We start from the raw sequence: 22767 nt of genomic DNA, 5'->3' as shown, positions 1-22767 counted from the left end.
CCCCAGGGGAGGAGCAGTCTGTTAGGCCACAGAGGAGGACTTTGCAGCCAGCCCTGAAGATACCTGATAAAACAGGGTCAGATGAAAGGGGAGGAGGTCCTCCCCTATCAGGGGACTTGGAAAGGGGCAAGGAGGAGACCAGGGAGGGAGTGTGGGGTTGGGGAGGGAATGAGGGAGCGGGATACAGCTGGGACACAGAGTTAACAAAATGTAACTAAAAAGAAAAATAAAATAAAAAAAATCTGTACATCTAAACAAACTAAGCAAAAGAGAAGACCCTAACTAAAATGTTCAATCCCCACCCTGAAAGGCAAAGAGGACGGACATCAGAAGAAAAAGAAAACAGGAAACAACCTAGGAACCTGCCACAGAGGACCTCTGAAAGCCTCCGCCGTGTAGACTGTCAAAGCAGATGCAAAACTGTTTTAAGAAATGATTGCAAAGCTGGATGTGGTGGCACAAGCCTATAATCCCAGCACTCTGGGAGGCAGATGCTGGCAGATCTCTATGAGTTCAAGGCCAGCCTGATCTACAAAGTGAGTCCAAGACAGCCAAGGCTACACAGAGAAACCCTGTCTTGGGGGAAAACAAAAACAGAAAACAAGAAATGATTGCTCGGTATGATGGTGTACATCTCTATTCCTAGCAATTTGGAGGCATGGGCAGGTAGATCTCTGGATCTCTATGAGCTCAAGGCCATCCAAGACTATACATTCTTTTCAGGTCATCCAGAGCTACAAAGTGAGGACCTGTTCTCAAAAAAAAGTGGGGGTCAGGGATTGGAGGGTAGAGGAAAAGATTGCCACATCTATCTTGTTAAACAAGAGATTCTATTTGCTAAAGAATGTTTTAACTATAAATGTATTTAACTGTGATAGTGATTTTCCTCTTTTTTAAAAAATTTTTAATTGGTTTTTGTTTGGTTTTGTTTTTTTAGTTGTTGTTTTTGGTTTTGTGTTTTGTGTTTTTGAGACAGGGTTTCTCTGTATAGTCCTGGCTATTCTGAAACTTTCTCTGTAGACCACCCTGGCCTCTAGAGATCTGTGTGCCTCTGCCACCACCACTCAGTAATTTCCCTCTTGATGCTCATGGGACATGAAGGTCACTTTCAGAAGACCACCTAGGCAAGAGATTTCAGTTCTGTTACTCAGCTTTTGAAAACTGTAGGGCAGGACTGGAAATTGAAGAGCTCTGCCTCACCCCTGCCCACAAGCATGAATCGGAGCTGAGTTCCCCAGCTGTCTGGGTGCTGCTTGGTTCTTTCCTGGCCAATTTTTCCACAACACTGAGTCTAAAGCTGTCTGACACCACACTTTGTGAGTTACTTCTCTGCTTTATTATTATTTATGTGTCTCTGGGTGTGAGTGTGTGTATATTCCATGTGTGAGAGTGTGCCTGAGGACCACTGGAGCTGGAGTTACAGGCAACTGTAAACCAGTTTGGGTGCTAGAAGCCAAACTCAGGTCCTCTAATAATGTAACAAGAACTCTTTACTACTGAGCCACCTCTGCATCAAAGGTTAGAGTTTAAAGTAACATTTTGCAGTAGTTTACATAATATTTGAATGTACTTGCTCTTCCCAGGGAAGCTGGGCACAGTGGCACATGCCTTTAATCCCAGCACTCAGGAGGCAGAGGCAGGTGAAAAAAACTGTGAGTTCAAGGCCATCCTGCTTTACAAAGCAAGTACAAGATAGCCAAGGTTATACAGAGAAATCCTGTTTATAAATAAATAAATGTTCCAGGGATTGAATTTAATAACCATTCTGAAGTAAGGACAGGGTGAAAATCTACCTGTAAACTTTAGATGTTGAGCCTTTGGGAGATTAGTATTAAGTCCAGTCTTTGAGGTATAACCCCCAGGATTGAGTTTTAGAAAAGAGAAAGAAACTGAATCCACACAGGCACTCTTGCTGTGTGAGAGCTTGTGCTGACTCAGGACTTCTAGCAGGGTTATTTGTACCCTAGATTTTCCATAGAAGGAAAATGAAATATACCCCTTTTCTTTGAAATTTACCCAGTGTGTATTATGGTAGTGTTGTGGTTGTTGTTAAGAGACAGGGTCTCATGAAGTCCAGGGTGGACAAAAACAGTCATGTGACTTTTGGTGAGGAGTCATGAACAAATGTCTATTCACCCCCAAGGGAACATTGCCAACAGACCAAAACCACAATGTCACCTAAGTTTATCTTAGTGAGCTGAAGAGATTCTTGAAGTAACATCAGTATGGGTGACAGGTTACTCAGAGGTGTATGGGTGGGGAGTTGGTTACAGGAATGTAGGCAAGGAGTTACTTACAGGACTGTTGGAAAAGGGCTGCTTCCAGGAACATAGGTGAGAAATCGCTTACAGAGGTATGGGTACGGGTGAGTGATTGCTTAAAGGAGTATGGTGAGGGGTTGCTTACAGGAGTTGGGTGAGAGACTGTGTGACAGTGCCAGACAGTGCAGAGAGTCCTCCATCTTGTATTCTTACCGAGGCCACTTTGGGCTTGACTAAAAGCTGATCTCCTCAATGAGAAGTCCCATGGAAAATTACTATAAGTGTTGCAGCTCTGAAGATAAAGGCTTCCCCTACAGAAGTTCTGCTGCAGCTGTAGGGGGAGGTTTTCACAGAGAAAGCTCTGCTTGTGCTATAGCTCTGCTTCAGTGAAAGTGCTACAGCTCTGCTCCTAGAGGGATCCTGGTGATTGGGAGCCAATTGCCAGAAAGTTACACAGCACAACAAACCTCACAGAAGAGATTTATTGAAAAATAAAAACCCAGGTTAGCTGCCTCTGCTCAGGAGAGAAGCAGAGAACTGGGCAGAAGACAGGGCTTTGGGGAGTGGAGCTTTCCATGGTGGCCTGGAACTGGAGGAATTATGTGGCCTGATCTTGAAGCAAGCTCAAGGATCAGTGGGATTTTTTTTTCTTGTAGGGCAGGCCCTGATCACTCTCCAATCTTGGGGTTGGGAATAGCCATTACAACCCTTAAAAAAACAGCCATTAGGGAAGTCTGGGTGTGGTGCCTGGCCACTTGCATGCCTTCAGAGTTGACAAAGTATATGAAGTTTACAAAGGAATATCTGCTTATGAAAGTAAAAGCCTTCCCTGCCACTGGAGTTGGTGTGAATAGCCACCTATTATCCAACTCTGTTCTAGAAACCCAAAGTCAAGATATCCCACCTATCTTATCTTAGCTTCTGTAACTGCCTGCTTGAGCAGAACCCTCCTCCAGCCAACTGCTTGTCTTGTCTTCTGTTAAACTACTTGCTTGCTTGAAGTCCTCCCTCCCCCAGCTGCCAACTGAAATGCCAGAATGTGGTTTTTGCCTTCAAGAATTCCTTGCTCTGGACTCTTGGTGTTGCACTTGGTCACAAATCCCTACTGGGGTATAGTCCCAGCTGGGCAGAATAAAGACTTTCAGTTGGCTATAAATTGTTTCTGAATGGTCATCTCTCATGGGTTCTTCATAACAATTGCTTACTATAGTATAGGTTGTTGGCCTTCTTGGTACTAGGATGGAAGGGTATCCTGGGCTCATGAGCCTAGGAACCACACAGCTCTGAGGGGAGAGGGCATCCCCAATGAAAATGTTATAGCTCCAAGGAAAGGTATCCTAGGACTTAGGAGAGCAGAAACTAAACAGTTCTAAGGTGCGACAATGTCCCAGTGGAAGGGCATCCTGAGGTACTGGAGCCCAGGAACCACACAACTCTAAGAAAAGGCCCCCTCAGTAGAGGCGTTGCAGCTTTCCAGGGGAAGGTATCCCCAGCTGAGCCAAGTAGCTCAGGAGCCCTTAGTTAGGCTCCACTTCTTTGTTTCTTCCCTTCATTGCTTCTTCTTCTGATGAGATAGTTCCATCAGGCAATAAAGTCCTAAAAGATATTTTTTTGGAGAAATGAATCCAGGAGAGGAGGGACAAATCCAAGAGTGGTTGCTTCTACTCTAGGAAGAGGCCAGACACAGCCTTTATATAGGATTTCTTAGGGGGTAGAGCTTTCTAGAGCAGGTATTTCCAGAGTGAGGATTGGTGGGATTTCAATTCCTGAGCTTGGGGATCTCAGGGGTTGGTGGGCTTTCCTGTTCAGAGATTGGCCAGTTCTCCTGCTCAGGGATTGGTAAGGTTTTATTTGGAAGCTCAGGGACTGGTGGGGTTTTGTCCGGACTGTTCACCTAAAACTAGCATAATATGAGATGGGTCCTATTGAGGATCTGGAGATGACCTTTGTGAGTTACAGAGGCTGAAAAAGAAGTCTGGGGGAGGGGCTGGACTGCTGGAGCTCCTCAGGCAGAGGCCAGGCCACTTTTCTTGCCTTGAGGGTTTACAAAGCTTGTGAAGTACACAAAGTTTACAAAGGGAGTCCATGGCTGGGAAGCCTTTCCCTGAATAGCCAACAGGGACTGGAAAGGAGGTGCTGCCACTGTTGGCAGCTCCCATGATGGCAGTAGATTGAGGCAGGAAAGGCTGTCAACATCATGGGCAGCTCTTGTGACAGCAGTAGGTGGTAGGCTGAGGAAGGAAAGGTCACCATGGACAGTACCCTCTAAGTTTGTGTTGCTACTCTGACAGGAGCCACCATTTTGTCTGCTCCTGTCTCAGCCACCGGAAGTGGACTGAGGGGCTCTGACAGCCCTGGCAGCAGACTACTTAAAGCTTCTGCAATCTGATGTGCTCAGAGACCACAGGGACAGCTGGGGTGGGGCACTTTGATCTTCACCATGGCAGCAGGCCACTTTGATCTCTGCTGTGGTGGGCACTTTGATCACCTTTGAAAGCTTTGTCCCCCCATCCCCACCCCAGAAACTTTTTATAAAGTCTGTCTTTTGCTCAGTTCTCTGCTGCTTCTCATCTGAGCAGAGGCAGCCACTCTCCTGGGTTTTTCCCCCTCCCAATAGATCTTTTGTGTGAGGTTTGATGTGAGGTGTGACTTCGTGGCATTCCTTGGCTCCCAACTGCCAGGATACCTTTCCCAGCTGAGCTGTAACACTTGCACTGGGGAACTTCCTCAACCCCCAACAGAGCAAAGTTGAAATACTAACACTAGGGATGCTGCAACACTTACAGAGGGATTACTTATGGAAGCATGGGTAACTCAAGGGCAACTTCATTACCAAAAAGCCTAGCATGGGAGAAGGACTTACCACAGCTATGTCCTCGAGGTTCCCTGGACAGCTCATAGACAACACTAATAGGAGAATCTCCTCTCTCTTGTAATTATAATCTTAGGGTGGGGCTACAAGAATCTGGAGTCAATAATATTCTGAAACTTGTAAGTTTTGTTTACTACCTGAACCTTTTAAATATTCTTTGCTTCTTGAGTCTTACTGGGCCACCTCCGGAGGGGGGAGCTATTTAAATTTAAAGAAACTAATTATACAACAAGTTCACTATGGATAAGAAGATAACCTGCTTTTTTCTGAATGCTGGGATTACAGACAGGTGCCACCATATCCAGTTTTATAAGGTGCCAAGAACTGAACCCAGAGGCTTTAGGCACACTAGACAAGTACTCAAGCAGCTGACCTAACTCATATTGGGTTATTAACTACATAAAATGGATTAATATAATTATATTTCATCTTTAAATTAATTGATTTTTTTAAAGTGTGTTTGTAACAGGGTTCCACTTTGTAACCCAAATGGCCTCGAATTGAATACTGCCCTAGCTTCCTGAGTACTATGGTTTTAGAAATGTGCCACCATGATTGGCTTAAAAAAATGTTTCTAAAAAACAGTTTTATTAACCACCAGTGTTTGGGAAACAAAGTTGTTAAGCAGAGGAAGAACTATCTGTACAGTTTCTCAGACTCCACAGGCCCAAGTTCTAGTCAAGACCTTGTACTGAAAGTCCCTAGCTTCATAGCTAAGTGTGGTCGTTTAATTTAGTCCCAGCCCTGGGGAGGCAGACACAGGTGGATTGACGCAAGTTCAAGGCCAGCCTGGTCTACAAAGTAAGTCCAGGTCAACCAAAGCTACAGGGAGAAACCCTCTCTCTCTCTTTCCTTCTTTCCTTCCTTCCTTCCTTCTTTCTTTATTTCTTTTTTTGTTTCTTTCTTTCTCTTTCTTTTTTTGTATCTTTTTTTTCTTTCTTTCGTTCTTTCTTTCTTTCTTTTTCAAGACAGAGTCTCTCTATGTAGCCTTGGCTGGCCTGGAACTTGCTCTTTGGACCAGGCTGGCCTCAAACTTACAGAAATCCACCTACCTCTGCCTTCCAAGTTCTGGGATTAAAGGCATGCAACACTACCACCCAGCAAATTTTGTTTTTCTTAAGAAGAGAACTGAGAGCTTTAATGGTAGGTCAGGACCACAAAAGATGACGCTAACAACTATATGAAAAAAAAATTCTATTGTGGTTAAAAATAATTTTGGCAATATAATATTTTTGCTGTGTAAATTTTCCATCTGCCTATGTGATCACACTTGCAGTCTCCTGTCTCTGTTTAAATTGTTCAAAGTGTAACTTGGGATTGGGTCCTGAAAGATTTTTAGGGATGACAGCATATGTAGACTATGTAAGCCTAAGGTATACATAAACTAGTAAATTTTTCTGTTTAGTGCTGGCTCCCTTTTTAGCTTTAGTCAGAGTGTGTCTCATGATGTTATTAAAGTGCATTTTCCTTTATTAATCTCTAAGTGTGCAGAGTGATTTCTCAATGGGAAAGCATTTTAATTCTATAACATTAAAAACCATGTGAGCAGTGGACAGTGGTGGCACATGTTTTTAATCTCAGCACTGAAGGCAGACAGATCTCTGTGAGTTCAAGGCCAGCCTGGTCTACAGAATGATTTCCAGGACAGCCAGGGCTACTCAAAAAAACTCTGTCTCAAAAAAACAGGCCAAACAAAAACAGTGTTAGCAAAGCCTGTGTTCAGTGAGCCTGTGCCAGGCATATGAAGGGTGTATGGTCATTGTACTTTGGGTCTGTCCTCTTTACCTGGATGGAGCAGTATGTTGGTAGATATTTAACAACTGTCTTACCGGAGACAAAAAGTTCATTTGCTTGTTGGTGATTTCCATGATGTAAATGTTTCCACCATGACCCATTTTACATTAGTAACAGTTTAACAATCAACCCAGAAGCATTCTAAAAACTTATGCACTGGCTCGTACCAGTGCTGTCTGTAAAGACTAAGTTCTTTGAGGCTCTGAGCAAAATGTGGTTCCCTTCATCACATATCCTACATTTCTACTTCCTCTCCCCCAGACAGACCTCTTCTTAATGGCATAGAAATTTTGTCACTTTCAAAGAAATTCCTATCCGCGGTCATAGGTGTGCTTCTGTTTTTCAACAAATCCCAAATATAATTTCATCTAGTAAAGAATCACTTGATTATAAAGAAAGATATATGATATGCTTTGCATATGTAGCTACTTGTTGCTGACTTTGATGCCAGTAGCTCAAATGGCATCTTTTCCGTCTTTTTCCCCTCTACTATTCTCCTCTGAGATATATAGCTTCTTTATCTTAGAGAGTTTCTTTGCTTGTTTTTAACTTTAATAAAATTGTGTTTGAGACCTTTTGAGTTCGTCCTTTTTCTTTTCTGGAGACAAGGTTTCTCTGTGTAGCCCCGGCTGTCCTGGATCATACTCTGTAAACAAGGCTAGTTTCCAACTCAGAGACCCACTTGACTCTGCACCCTGCGTACTGGGATTAAAGGCATGGGTCTCCATACCCAACTTGAACTGGTTCTTAAATTCTGTAATTAATATGCCAATTTTCCTAGTATCATCCAGTCACCACAAAGGGATTGCCCAAATAATAAGAGGTCAACTTTCTGGAGTTGGCTCTTTCCTACCAAAAGTTTCAGGGACAAAACTCATTTTTACCCTCTGAGCCATCTCTCCAGCCTGGCCACAGGAGACTAAACTTCAGTCTTTTCCTTCCTTGCAAAGTGTTTTCCATTATTCTGTTTCTCTAGACATTCTAATGAGAAAAGGATTGCAGGGAGACAGATCTGGCTTCTTCTGGAATTGCTGTTTCTCTGAAAAAAATAAAAAAACCAAAAACAAACAAACAAAAACAAAAAAACACAGTTTAAAGATTCAGTCCCTGGCACTGACTTATGTGACAAACAGCAGGGTTCATTGCAATGGTGCTGGTTGGTCAAATTTGGCAGTATTTTATAGGATGATAGGATAACAAGCTAGAAGAAAAATATTGCTTTGAATGATTGAGAAGTAGAGTTACAGACTTACCTTGGGCCATTTCATATGAAAGAGAACTAAACTGGATATACTTTAAGTTAATAAAATTGTTATATCAGCTTAACATAACTTAATTAAAACAAATTGAGGGATGGTGAGATATCTCAGCAGGTAAAGGTGCTTGCCACCAATTTTGGAAAGCAGAGACAGATCCGCAGAACTGCATATTGGAAGAAGAGAACCCAATCCCTACAGGTTGTTTCTTTGGTCCCCATATGCAGACTGTACCATGTGCAAGCACACACACAAACAGGCACATGTACATGCACACATCCTTCCACTCTCACACACACATTATCTTTAAATAATATAATTTAAAAACATTAAATGTCTGTCTGAAAAACCTACCAGCCTTGATAAAAACTGCAAATGATAAGGGAGTAGAAAATAATTTTAATCTTGTGTTTTAAACTTTCCACATGAGCATATGACACAAAAGAAATTACTTGAGGAGAACAGAGTTGATTGGAATAAATGCTTATGGTAAACCAGGGGACAAGAGGATGAAAGCAAGGGGGTAAAATTCTAGTTTGTCATCTGAGAAATTTGGGAAATGTAAAAAGGAATATAGAGAAGAAGAGGTAGTTCTTGGACTGAAGTGAAAGTTTCTGGATTCCTTTGAAGACTTGGTTTTGACATGTGATGTTTTGCTGTAGGTTGGCTTGTGAGAGGGCATGTGATGTTTTGCTGTGAGCTCTCTCATGTGATGGGCTTGACTTTGGCCAGCTGAGAACATCCGTGGATGGACTCTGAGGAGAGGAGATATATACAGGCCCACATACAGTGCGACATCACTTTTTGGATCGACATCGAGGCGCTGATCTTTGTGACACCCGATGTTGCAGAGAAATATTCCAGAGAACTTTTCCAGGCCATCCAACTGAGTCTTGTGGCTTTCACTGACTTCATGTTGCTGAATGCCGATATTTTGACTACTGAGTTTGTTAATGCCCTAAATGCCTATTGAACCTACTCAGCAGTAAGTAGATGAATGAGGTCTACAGCCCTTTTCCCTATTAATCTCCTGCCTAAAGTGGAGACAGGAGAATAGAAGGGAGGTTGAGGTGTTTAAGAACTCTAAATAAAGTAGGTTTGGTGAAAAATCTAAGCCTACAGTTGGAGCCCAGCCATGGCTTAGGGACAATGGGTAACTTCACTTTTAATCTAGTAGAAGAATCCTCAGGTTTTGATGGGTTGGCAATGTTGTTTAAGGAGGTTGGCAAAATAACAGCTTTTGCTACTAGGTAGGCTTGCTCCTGGAGGGGAGTTTCTGATTTTGTCTTATGGTCTTCATATATACCGTTTTGAAAAAAGTTGTGAGAAAAGCTGAAAACACAAAGGTTCACTCAATTCTTTGGTGTTGGAAAGGATTGAAGAGTTGGCTATGCACCTAAAGTGTTTATGAATAGAGGTTGAGGTGCTTGGAAAGCAAAAGGCGACAGTAGGAGGAGAACAACAGGGTTAAGTCTTAGCTTCCAACACAGGGAACTACCCACACAATTAAAGAGGAAATCAAACTAGCCTGAAAGGCAGGTTGCCACTCTACGCTACTCTATGTACTTTGGCTACCACGTTCCCAGAGCACTTACGTGAGACAATGGGCTGGGAAGAGCAGGAAGCTGTTTAGGGTAATCAGGTTACTGTCAAGCCAAGTGCACCAACAGAGGAGTTGCCTAGGGTTATACAGGCACCATCAGACTTCCTGGGCTTTGTGCACTATATACTTGCTAAAGATTATAGTGAAGCTTATGATGAGATGAGGTGGCATCCAATAGACATGAGAGATTTAAAATGTTTTAAAAAGTCTATTTTAAGGTATGGGATACATTCCTCATTCGCTAAACAAGTATTAATTACTTGGGCTATGCAAAACAGACTTATTCCCCAAGACTGGAAGAGTTTGATGTCAGCTGTTTCTAGAAGCTGGTCAACAATTGTAATGGTTATCATCGTGATGGAGGGACAAAGCCATGAAAATGAAACAACATAATATAGCAAGGGGGATAACTGTTGTTAAAGACCAATTGCTTGGTGAAGGACATTATGCTGATTTATAAGAGCAAATCTGGTCTGATAATGTCACACCTGAACAATGTCATGCTGCAGCTTTAAGAGCATGGGGTATAGCTGAGGAGTAGGGGGGAGGGAACCACACCTATTTCACTAAAGTAATACAAGGCCCCGCAGAAGCCTTCACTGAATTCTTACAAATATTGACTTCTGCTGTCAATAGAGCTGTACTAGATCCTGAAACCAGAAAATCATGATAGAGATTTTGGCATTTGAAAATTCAAATATTGAATGTAAGAGATCAGTTAGTTTAGGAATAACCACTGTTTAACTAAAAGTTAAATAAATAATAAATATTAATAATCATCAACAAACCAGGACAATCAATATATTATAAGGATGTGGAAACATTAAAATGGAAATCTGTAATAGTTTTGAGATTGCGGATGTGGTTGTGCTCATGTATCTACAGGGACTGACAAAATATGCTTATCAACAAAACTTAGGAAGATTAGATCTGACCAGGGAAAACCTCTTATCACCTGAGATATGACTATCTTCACAAAGCAAATATCTCAGGTATTTCACTATCACAAACTACCTCAGTTACTGATTTTTCCAAAATTTGCATGCAAATCATCTTCAAAAAGGGCTAGTCCAATGGACAGACAACATAGAGACTGGACAGGCAACAAAGAGACTGGATAGACAACACAGATAATGGACAGAAAAAGATACAGCTAGCTTTCCTGGGACTTGGCCAATATCCCAAATTTTCATAGGGCACCCAAAAGATCTTTGCTATATAACTTCCCCATTCCCAAAAGGTTGGGAGGTTGTTTTTGTTCCTTTAATGTGTTATTTTACCTTGGTAAAATATTGGATTAATGTATATTGATATAAATTTATGGTTGTTTTGTATTGTATATTTATAGAAATTTAAACTTACTTCCTGTAACTTTGGAAATTTAAAAGCTATTTTGTTTAATTATTGTATATATATTGATAGAAATTTAATGTTACTTTGTTTGCCCATTTTTTGATGGAAAGTGCTAGTTTTATGGTTCCTATAGTTATTCTTATTTGGCTTAGACTGTTAATGTTAAAGGTAGAACTTTTTTTTTTTTTAAACAGAAAAGGGGATATGAAGTGGAAGTTTCTGGTTTCCTTGAAGACTCAGTTTTGTCATGTGGTGTTTTACTGCAAGCTGGGCCCATGATGTTTTGCTCAGGTTGGCTTGTGAGAAGGCACATAATGTTTTGATGTGAGCTCTCATTTTAGAGGTGCATGACTTTGGCCAGCTGAACATCTATGGGTGCACTCTGAGGAGAGCAGATATATAGAGGTCCATGCACAATGAGACATCACTACGCTGATCTTTGTGCTTTGACATTTGACTTCACAGAGAGAAATGTTCCAGAGAACTCAGAGCAAACCGAGTGTTGTGGTTTTCACTGACTTAATGTTGCTGCATGGTGTTGGCCTTTGGACTGGACTGCTGGTATCCTGTGGACTTAGTTTGCTAATGTCCTAAAGACCCATTGACCTTAATCAGCAGGAAGTAGATAAAAGAGCTCTACAGCCCTTTTCCCTACCATTCTTTTACCTAAGGTGGGGAGGGGGAGGTGTTGGAAGGGAGGTATAGGTGTTTAAGAACTCTAAATAAAGTGAGTTTGGTGAATAACTTAGACTACATAGGGTCTAATAAATTACATTATCAGTAGAGAGTTTACTTGCCCTTTGTTAAGGCACAGAAGACCAACCTTAGTTCAAATAAGATGCTTATGAGAACACACAGTGCAGAAGAAACTGTTAGCCAATCACTTAGGTACAAGTTATTACATCAAAAGGATGGAAATGCTAATCAGCACTGAGAAAGGTATATAGGTAAAGATCATGAGAAACCAGGAGCAGTCATCCAGTGGTTCCCCCCTAAAGGAGTTACACAAATGGCAATTGCTCTTCCACACAACACAGTATACAAGAAGCCAAGCATGAAGGTGCATGCCATAATCTCAGTAGATAGGGTATAGAGGCAGGAAAATTAGAAATTCAAGGTCATTCCCAACATACAATGAGTTGGAAGCTAGGATGGATCACATGAGAGTCATAAATAAAGAAATATATAAATGGGTAGGAGAGGAAAAGAGAAAGGGAGAGGAAGAAGAAAAAATAGGAGAGGGAGGAGGAGAAAGGGAGCAGGGAGAGAAAGAAGGGCAGAAGTAAAAGGGAAAGAAGAAATAAAACTCACTTAAGGCTTGGTGTCCAGAAATTTTTGTAAGCTGGTCAGGCTGATATGCAAGATGACTTAAATGGTACACATGTTGTTATAAAGAAAGAAAATCCCAGTTGATTTTACCAATGAAGACTCAGGAGCCAGATGCTGGGATGAAAACCTGCTAGCTCAAAGAGGAAGAGAAAGCACTCAGCTGACTTTTTTACTCAGCTTACATCCCAGAAGGAAAAAGCCCTTTCTCCTTCTCCACAACATCTTAAAAACCCTCAACTCATTGTCCCACCTTTCTGTTTATTTATGTTCACTCCCTTTTGACTGGTTGCTTGCTCTGCCTAGTGGTTGACTTTATTTAGTTCTTGGATTAAAGGTGTGTGCTAGGGCTGAGCCACACCTTTGATTAAAATAAACAAAAACCTGTAGAATCAAAAACTGAGTCATACCACAGTTAGAAACAGGGTTTCCATTTCACAGTCTCTGGATTCACAGTGGGACTGAATACCCTGCAATAGTATAAGTGTTGGCCACACATGCCTGGTGAACTGAGTTTGATACCCAGAATTTACCTAAAGATAGACAGAATATGGACCACATGTGGTCCTCTGCTACCACATAAGCACCATAGCACACATAACTCCTCCCACACACATACCATACACATTTACACATACTAATCAACAATTTAAACAATTAAAGTAGAGGCAGATATGGGAGGGAATGTCTTTAATCCTAACACTTGGAACACAAAGGAAGGTGGATCTCTGTCAGTTTAAGACTAGCCTGGCCTACTTACTGAGACCTTGTCTCAAACAAGACCCACCAAAAATAGACAAAGTAGAATTATGAACTGAATATTTTATGAGAATCTCACAAATATGACTTTGCTTACAGGGAAGATACCCTGACTTCCTGTACTTCTTTGATCCAGGTTTTACTCCATCAATTATAAATTTTATTATTATTATTATTTTATATGTATGGGTGTTTTGCCTTTATGTATATCTGTGCACATATGTGCCTCGTCCCCCAAAAGAGGATGTTGGTGATGGACCAGCTTGACTGTATCTTAAGATCAGAACAGTATAAGTTCATTTCTGTTTACTGTAAAATCTAAGTTTGATCTGTGCTTTGACCTTTTCCTGGAATTTGACATGTTCCACAAGTAAGTACTTAACCTCTAAATGGAAAGGTATCCTGGCAATTGAAAGCTAAAGAATATCACAAAGTCACACCACACCTCAAACCTCACACAAAAGATTTATTGGGAGGGAAAAACCCAGGATGGTGTCTGCCTCTGTGTGGAGAGCTGCTTGTTAAGCTGCTTTGTTATGTTTTCACCCTGGCCTTCACCTTGAGACAGAGAAAAGAGGAAGTTTCACCAAGTTCCTTAAAGCTTATCTGTGTGACCTTGAACCATCACTGCTATAGGGAAGTAGTTTTTGAAAAGTTAGGTGTTTCCACGAACCTTTTCTTTTTGTATTGATGTGACTTGTTTTTGCTTTGCCTATAAAAAAATGAACCCTGGGATAAACCCATGCTGCTTCAGTCATACTGACTACCCTCTCAAGCTGATCCTGCCTGTAGTGTGATTTGTTTTAATTATTTTAATTCTCACTCCCCACTCAGGTACTGTTCTACTCTGCTGGCAGACTCCGGCACCTCTGCTTGGGTGAGAAGCAACAGAGAACTGAGCAGAAAAGACAGGGTTTTAAAGGGATTCTTGGGAGGTAGAGCTTTCCAGGGTAGCATTGGATTGGAAGGATAATATGGCCTGAAATTGAAGCTCAGGGGTAGGTGGTGTTTTTGTTTTGTTTTCTTGGTCTTGGTCTCAGACTTGGGGTCAAGCCAGGGTCAGGATGTTCTTTTCCCTAATCTCTGTTCTCAAACTTGGGGTAAATCATGGTCAGGGTGTTCTTTCCTTGGCCCTTTTACTCTACATCACACCCTATGAAATTTGACTCTGACAATTTCTTGACCTCCGTCCCTCATCAAACCACAAGCTGTTCTGCCAACTAATCTTATCTGTTTCTGTATTTTGCTTGCCAAGTTCCTTATTGGAAATCCCCCAACCTTTTGCTTTTGGGCTATAAAAACCTCACATCCTCTGTTTTCGAGGCCGACCTCCTGAGCTCTGCATTTGGGAGGGAACAGCCACCAGACTGGCTTTGCTATTCACAGAAGTAAAGCTTGCTTAATTCGACCAACAGGAAAAACCTGGTGATCTTTACTCACATTCAATGGGACTAACATTGGATCCCCTGAAACTAGACTTACAGACAGTTGTAAACTGCCAAGTGGGTGCTTAGAATCAAATTCAGGTCCTCTGGAATAGTTCTCTTAACTAGTGAGCCATCTCTCCAACTTCTACTTTATCAATTGTAATCCTGTCAGGCAATATCATGAATCCCCTCTTAACCCCTTGAAGAGAACTTCAAAATCATCAAAACAGTTTACATGGCTACTTTTTTTTGAGAAACCAATGTTATGCTCTTTTGAACACTTTTCTTTCTCTCAACCTTTGTGCTTAAATTTTAAGTTAAAAGTCACCTTTAAATAAACTTCAACTCTTGCCTGAAATGATGGCACACACCTTTAATCCCAGCACTTGGGGGGCAGAAGCAGGCAGATCTCTGAATTCAAGACCAGCATGAGCTAAAGAGCAGGTTTTAGGCTACACAGAGAAACCCTGTCTCAGAAAACAATCCCCTTTCAATAGAAAGATCAGATGGGTGTGAAACTGGAACAAGCTTTTGTTCACGAACCCCAAAAGACCAGGAATAAACAGACTCCACTGTAAATACATGAGGTTCTTTTTATTGTAAATTACAAGCTGCAACTTGGGCCCACACACCCCCACCGCTGAAGCCGTGGGAGCTGAGTGCCATGCCAGGTTAGTTGGGTGATTTAAAGATTCTGGTTCATCCCAGCATGCCCAAGGCAGGGGCAGTTCCTGCCTGGCAAGCATCTATTGGCTAAAATGCTACATTTTGAATTGATTGGCTATAGGAAGGTCCCCGGACCGTAATGACCTGGTGTCCCTCCCTAGGGGTTGGGCCAGTTTCCTAGCAACTGTCATCTCTAGTGGGTGGGGAAAGAATGCAATAAGGCGGTCCTTCCCCTCAGGGCATTACTGTACTTCTCCACCCACCTACTTCAGGCCTTAATAATAGCTGCTAATTTATCTTTTGGTCTCTTACTTTCAATGGAGAAAACCATAAAATTCCAGAACAAGAAACACTGAGCACCTTAACTAAGAAAGGATCATCCGCAAAGCAGTTTGGATCTTTGTGAAATGCATTTGGAACAATACTTACAAGGAGGACATTGTGTGAACTTTTCCTGAGGAAACAAATAAACATCTATTTACTACAGACAAAGCACCAAAAACAAAAACAAAAAAATGATTCTACCCAAGCATAGCTTGGTTAAGCAATGAATGTAACTGCAGTTATGCATAAGAGCATGAGCAAGGGCCCACTTATAGGTCCATAGAAAACTTATATGTAGCCATAGCATGAAGAAAATGTCTCTGTGCCCAGAAACTAGTGACTGCCTATATGCCCTCAGAGAAGGGTGCAGCCTGCTGAGCATTGCCCTACAACATGACTGACTGAAAATGAGCTCGATCTTGTGAGGGAAAATCACCGCTGCTGAAGATTCAAGAGGACACCAGGGATGCTATGTGTGTAGGACAGAATTCTACAACAAAGAATAGTAGTCAGATAAGGAAATACCATGATTTAGATAAAAGAAGTCAAAATTTTAATTCTATACATAAAACAGAAGCCACACATACTTAAACAAAGTAAAAATATAACTATTTTATGTGACATTAAGAAGGTATGCTAGATTACTGAGGTTTTTCGAAGATGGCAGCAGCTAGTGTGCAGCTTAGTTGAAGGGGAGAGGACCCGCAACTCGGAAATTGATGAGTGAAGGGGCTGATCAACCCAGAACAGAGTTATCTAGACTTCAAAGAAGAAAGAAACTAACCATGATCTGAGTCCATCTAGAATCAGGTCATGGCAAATTCCTCCGGGAGTAGACACCCTGAGAGGTGATCCCCAGGCACTTCCCAGCACCCAAAACCCTACTCCCTCTTCGGAGGAGGCAGGAGGTGTCCAACAAAATCTGCCACAGACCACATTGTCTATACCCCAGCCCCAGCAAGAGCTGCAGCTCCCACCAAAAAAAAAAAAAAAAAAACAACCCGAGATCGGGGCTGAGAAAAACCAATCCTTTCTGACACTCCCCTGAGAGCTAGGATGCCTCCATAACCCCACCAAGGTGGAGTGGAAGAATAGAGAGGCACACAACGGCTTCACAGCGCCTGGACCCCAGTGCTGCCGGCTGCTCCTAGCAAACTAACTTCAGCTTGGGATCTGGGACTGGGGTCATTCAATATGTCCTGAGACTCTCCCAGGTCCAGCACAATAAGATCTAGCACCAAGTCCTAACACTGGGGTCCCCCGACCCCTGCCAGAGAAACCCCAGCTCAGAATTGGGACTGAGAAGTCCCAACCCCATCTGGCACTCCCCTGAGAGAGCCACCATAAGCTTGCCCTAGCGGAGGGGAAGGTCAGAGGGGAAGGACAGAAAGGCAGCCTGCCACAGGACACAGCACCCCCTCTCCAGCTCACCCAGCGGCCCCTGGCAGAGAAACCCTAGTTCTGGATCTGAGGATACTCCACCCTAACTGGTACTCTCCTGGAATCATCAAACAGGTTTTACTGCCAGGCTGCTTCTGGCAGAGAGATCTGGGCCCAGGATATGGGATTGAGAACACTCAGCCCAACTCTTTCCTGCGCTACCCCGAGACCAGCCAACATAACCCCTCCTGGCAGAGGGAAAGGACAGAGAGGCAGTACAGAGGAACAGGTGGACACCGAGTCCTGCTGCCACAGTGCCACAGAGCTGACTGTTAGCCTACCCGTGCATTTTCATCAGCAGGACCAAATCAGAGAGTAGAGAGCAAGGGGAACCCCTGTGCATTCCAACTGGTCCTGCAAGAGAGTGAGTGAGGCTTCTAGGGAGAGTTTGCCCCAGACCCAGGGCCTCTCCACACAAGCAACCAGATGAGATCCCTGCCACCCACACCCCTAGTGTGGGCATCATAGGGATTCTTGGGATAGCGACCCCAACATTGACGCCTCTGCCTTGTGGGTCCACCAGTATAATCCAGGCAAAAAATCCCTGGATCCCAAACAGAACTTCATAATAGTGGCCTGCAGGCCACTGCAATAATCAGAGATTCCGCACATGCACACTGCACCCGCTAAAAGCGCATGCGAAGAGTGTCAGAGTCACATTCCTTACTTAGGCAAAACTGAAACCACAACGCACACTCCCAAACCAGTGAACCTCTCTCATCTTCCTGAAAAAACAGTCCAGAAAACAGAAAGAGACGATCATAGCCGAAACTACAAACTCAAGGAACAAACAGTGAGGGGTATAAATAAACAGATGGCTAGAGGCAGATGTAAGAACACTCCAAACAAAAATCAGGACATAATGACCACAACAGCAACCCCACAAACCAATGGACACTTCAATTCACTAGATATACAAGAAAACGACCTCAAAACTATGTTTCTCCAGCTATTAGAGGCCCATAAAGATGAAATGAACAAAGCCTTCAGAGAAATAGCCAAAGAAATTGAGAGGAACAAAGAGGAAACAAATAGAGCTCTCAGAGAAATGACCACGAAAATTGAGGCAAAGAGGAAATAAACAAAGCTCTCAAAGAAATGTCCACACAAATGAAGGCAAATAAAGAAGAAATAAACAAAGCTCTTATAGAAATACAGGCAAATATAGCCAAAGAAGTAGAGACACAATTAGTGATATAGAGAGAGGAAACGGACATATAAATAGAAGCCGTTATTGAAAAGCAGGACTCCACATTCAAACAGATGAAGGAAATGGTGCAAGACATGAAAACAGAATTAGAATCAATAAAGAAAACACAAATAGAGAAAAACCTGGAGCTGGAGAACATAGAAAAAAGATCAGGAACTACAAAGGTAAGCATCACCAACAGAATACAAGGGATGGAAGAAAGAATCTCAGGAGCCGAAGATACACTTGCAGAAATTGACACATCTATCAAATTAAAAATAAAATCAGAAAAGTTCCAAACACGAAACATCCAAGAAATCAAGGACACCATGAAAGACAAAATCTAGGAATAATAGGAATAGAAGAAAAAAAAGACACCAGGCTCAAAGGTCCGGAAAATATTTTCAAGAAAATTATAGAAGAAAATTTTCCCAACTTAAGGAAAGAGATGTCCATAAACATACAAGAGGCCTACAGAACTCCAAGTAGACTAGACCAAAAAAGAAATTCTTCACGTCACATCATAGTCAAAACACTGAACCTACAGAACAAAGAAAAAATTCTAAAAGCAGCAAGGGAAAACGGCCAAGTAACGTATGAAGGTAGACCTATCAGAATCACACCAGATTTCTCAACAGAAACTATGAAAGCCAGAAGGGCCTGGACAGAAATCATGCAGTCCTTAAGGACCACAGATTCCAACCCAGACTGCTATACGCAGCAAAACTTTCAATCAACATAGACGAAGAATTCAAAATATTCCATGACAAAACCAAATTTAAACAATATCTACATAGTAACCCAGCTCTACAGAAGTTACTAGAAGGGAAACTCCAACCCAAAGAAAACAACTACATCTAAGTAAACAGAGGAAATAGATAACTACACACAACAACAACAACAACAACAAAACAAAACAAAAGAATACAAGCAATGAAACTCAGTGACACCACCAACCCCACATCAAAAGTAAGTAACAATTGTTGGTCACTATTATCTATCAACATCAACCGACTCAACTCCCCAATAAAAAGATACAGACTAACAGAATGGTTGCAGAAACAGGATCCAACATTCTGTTGCATCCAAGAAACACACCTATGCAACAAAGATAAACACAACCTCAGAGTAAAGGGCTGGAAAAATATTTTTCAAGCAAATGGTTCCAGAAAACAAGCGGGAGTAGCCATCCTAATATCTGATATCTAATAAAATAGACTTTCAACCCAAGTTAATCAAAAAAGATAAGGTGGGCCACTATATCCTCATCAAAGGAAAAATCCACCAAGAGGACATCACAATTTTGAATATCTATGCCCCAAATACAAGAGCACCTACATTCGTAAATGAAACAATATTAACGCTTAAATCATACATTGATCCTAATACCTTAATAGTGGGAGACTTCAACATTCCACTCTCACCAAGGGACAGATCAACTAGACAGAAAACAAATAGGGAAATAAAAACACTTACAGAGTCCCTAAATCAAATGGACCTAATAGACGTCTACAGAATTTTTCATCCAAACTCAAAAGAGTATGCCTTCTTTTCAGCACCACATGGAACCTTCTCCAAAATAAACCATATAATTGGTCATAAAGCAAGCCTCAACAGATACAAAAAGATTGACATAATCCCTTGTATTCTATCTGACCACCATGGACTAAAGCTGGACCTCAACAACAACATAAAGCCGACACACACACATGGAAACTGAACAACTTTCTACTCAATGACAGCTGGGTTAAGGAAGAAATAAAGAAAGAAATTAAAGGCTTCCTAGAATTCAATGAAAATGAAGGCACAACATACCCAAATTTATGGGACACATTGAAAGCAGTGCTCAGAGGAAAACTTATAGCACTAAGTGCCTTCAAGAAGAAATTTGTAACATCACATACAAACACCTTAATGGCCCAACTGAAAATCCAAGAAAAAAAAGAAGCAGATACACCCAAGAGGAGCAGACAGCTGGAAATAATCAAACTCAGAGCTGAAATCAATCAATTAGAAACAAATAAAACTATCCAGAGAATCAATGAAACAAAAAGCTGGTTCTTTGAGAAAATCAACAAGATAGACAAACCCTTAGCCAAACTAACTAAACAGCAGAGAGAATCTATCCAAATCAGCAAAATCAGAAATGAAAAGGGTGATATAACTGCAGACACTAAGGAAATTCAAACAATCATTAGGTCATACTACAAAAGCCTATACGCCACAAAATTTGAAAACCTAAATGAAATGGACAATTTTCTTGATAGATTCCATCTTCCAACATTAAGTCAAGATCAGGTAGAAAGAATGAACAGCCCTATATCCCCCAAGGAAATTGAAGCAGTCATTCACAGTCTCCCCTCCAAAAAAAGCCCTGGGCCAGATGGTTTCAGCGTGGAATTCTACCAGACCTTCAAAGAAGTGCTAACACCAATTCTCTTCAAACTATTCCACAAAATAGAAACAGAAGGAATATTACCACACTCATTCTATGAAGCAACAGTCACCTTGATACCTAAACCACACAAAGACCCAACAAAAAAAGAGAACTTCAGATCTATCTCTCTTATGAACATTGACACAAAATACTCAATAAAATACTTGCAAACCTGAATCCAAGTACACATCAAAGATAAAATCCACCATGGCCAAGTAGGCTTCATCCCAGGCATGCAAGGGTGGTTCAATATACGGAAATCCATCAATGTAATCCACCACATAAACAAACTGAAGGAGAAAAACCACATGATCATCTCCTTAGATGCCGAAAAACGATTTGACAAAATCCAACATCCATTCATGTTTAAAGTGTTGGAGAGATCAGGGATACAAGGCACATATCTAAACATAGTAAAGGCAATATACAGCAAGCCTATAGCCAACATCAAACTCAATGGAGAGAAACTTAAATCAATCCCACTGAAATCAGGGACAAGACAAGGCTGCGCACTCTCTCCATATCTCTTCAACATAGTACTTGAAGTCCTAGCCAGAGCAATAAGACAACTAAAGGAGATCAAGGGGATACAAATCAGAAAGGAAGAGGTCAAAGTGTCACTATTCGCAGATGATATGATAGTATATATGAGCGACCCCAAAAATTTAACCAGAGAACTCCTTCAGCTGATAAACACTTTCAGCAAAGTGGCAGGATACAAAATCAACTCAAAAAAATCAGAAGCCCTCCTGTATACCAAAGACAAAAGGGCCGAGAAGGAAATTAGGGAAACAACACCCTTCATAATAACCACTAATAATATAAAGTACCTTGGGGTGACAATAACTAAGCAAGTGAAAGACCTGTTTGAGAAAAACTTCAAGTCTCTGAAGAAAGAAATCGAAGAAGATCTCAGAAGATGGAAAGATCTCCCGTGCTCATGGATTGGTAGGATTAACATTGTGAAAATGGCCATCCTGCCAAAAGCAATCTACAGATTCAATGCAATTCCCATCAAAATACCAACACAATTCTTTACAGACCTTGAAAAAGAGATTCTCAGCTTCATATGGAGAAACAAAAAACCCAGAAATCTCCAAAACAATCCTGTACAACAACAGATCATCTGGAGGTATCTCCATCCCCGATCTCAAGCTGTACTACAGAGCAATAGTAATAAAAACTGCATGGTATTGGCATAAAAACAGAAAGGAGGATCAATGGAACTGAATAGAAGACCCAGAAATAAACCCACACACTTATGAATACTCGATTTTTGACAAAGAAGCCAAAACCATTCAATGGAAAAAAGACAGCATCTTCAACAAATGGTGCTGGTCCAACTGGATATCTACATGCAGAAAAAATGAAAATAGACCCATATTTATCACCCTGCACAAAACTAAAGTCCAAGTGGATCAAAGACCTCAACATAAAACCAGATACTCTAAATCTGTTAGAAGAAAAAGTGGGGAACAGCCTAGAACTCATTGGCACAGGAGACAACTTCCTGAACAGAACACCAACAGCACAGGCTCTAAGAGCAACAATCAATAAATGGTACTTCATGAAACTGAAAAGCTTCTATAAAGCAAAGGACACTGTCATCAAAACAAAACGACTGCCTACAGATTGGGAAAGAATCTTCACTAACCCTTTATCTGACAGATGGCTAATATCCAGTATATACAAAGAACTAAAGAAGCTGAAAAACAGCAAACCAAGTAATCCACTTAAAAAATGGGGAACAGACCTAAACAGAGAATTCTCGACAGAAGAATATTGAATTGCAGAGAACCATTTAAAGAAATGCTCAACCTCATTAGCCATTAGGCAAATGCAAATCAAAAAGACCCTGAGATATCACCTTACACCCATCAGAATGGCCAAGATGAAAAACTCAAGGGACAACACATGCTGGAGAGGTTGTGGAGAAAGGGGAACCCTTCTCTACTGCTGGTGGGAATGTAAACTGGTACAACCACTCTGGAAATCTATCTGGCACTTTCTCAGACAATTAGGAATAGTGCTTCCTCAAGACCCAGCTATACCACTGCTAG

Source organism: Psammomys obesus, unplaced genomic scaffold (assembly GCF_907164565.1).
Source record: "Psammomys obesus unplaced genomic scaffold, mPsaObe1.curated_primary_1811, whole genome shotgun sequence".
Classification (NCBI taxonomy): Eukaryota; Metazoa; Chordata; class Mammalia; order Rodentia; family Muridae; genus Psammomys; species Psammomys obesus.
This window is presented reverse-complemented; position numbering follows the sequence as displayed.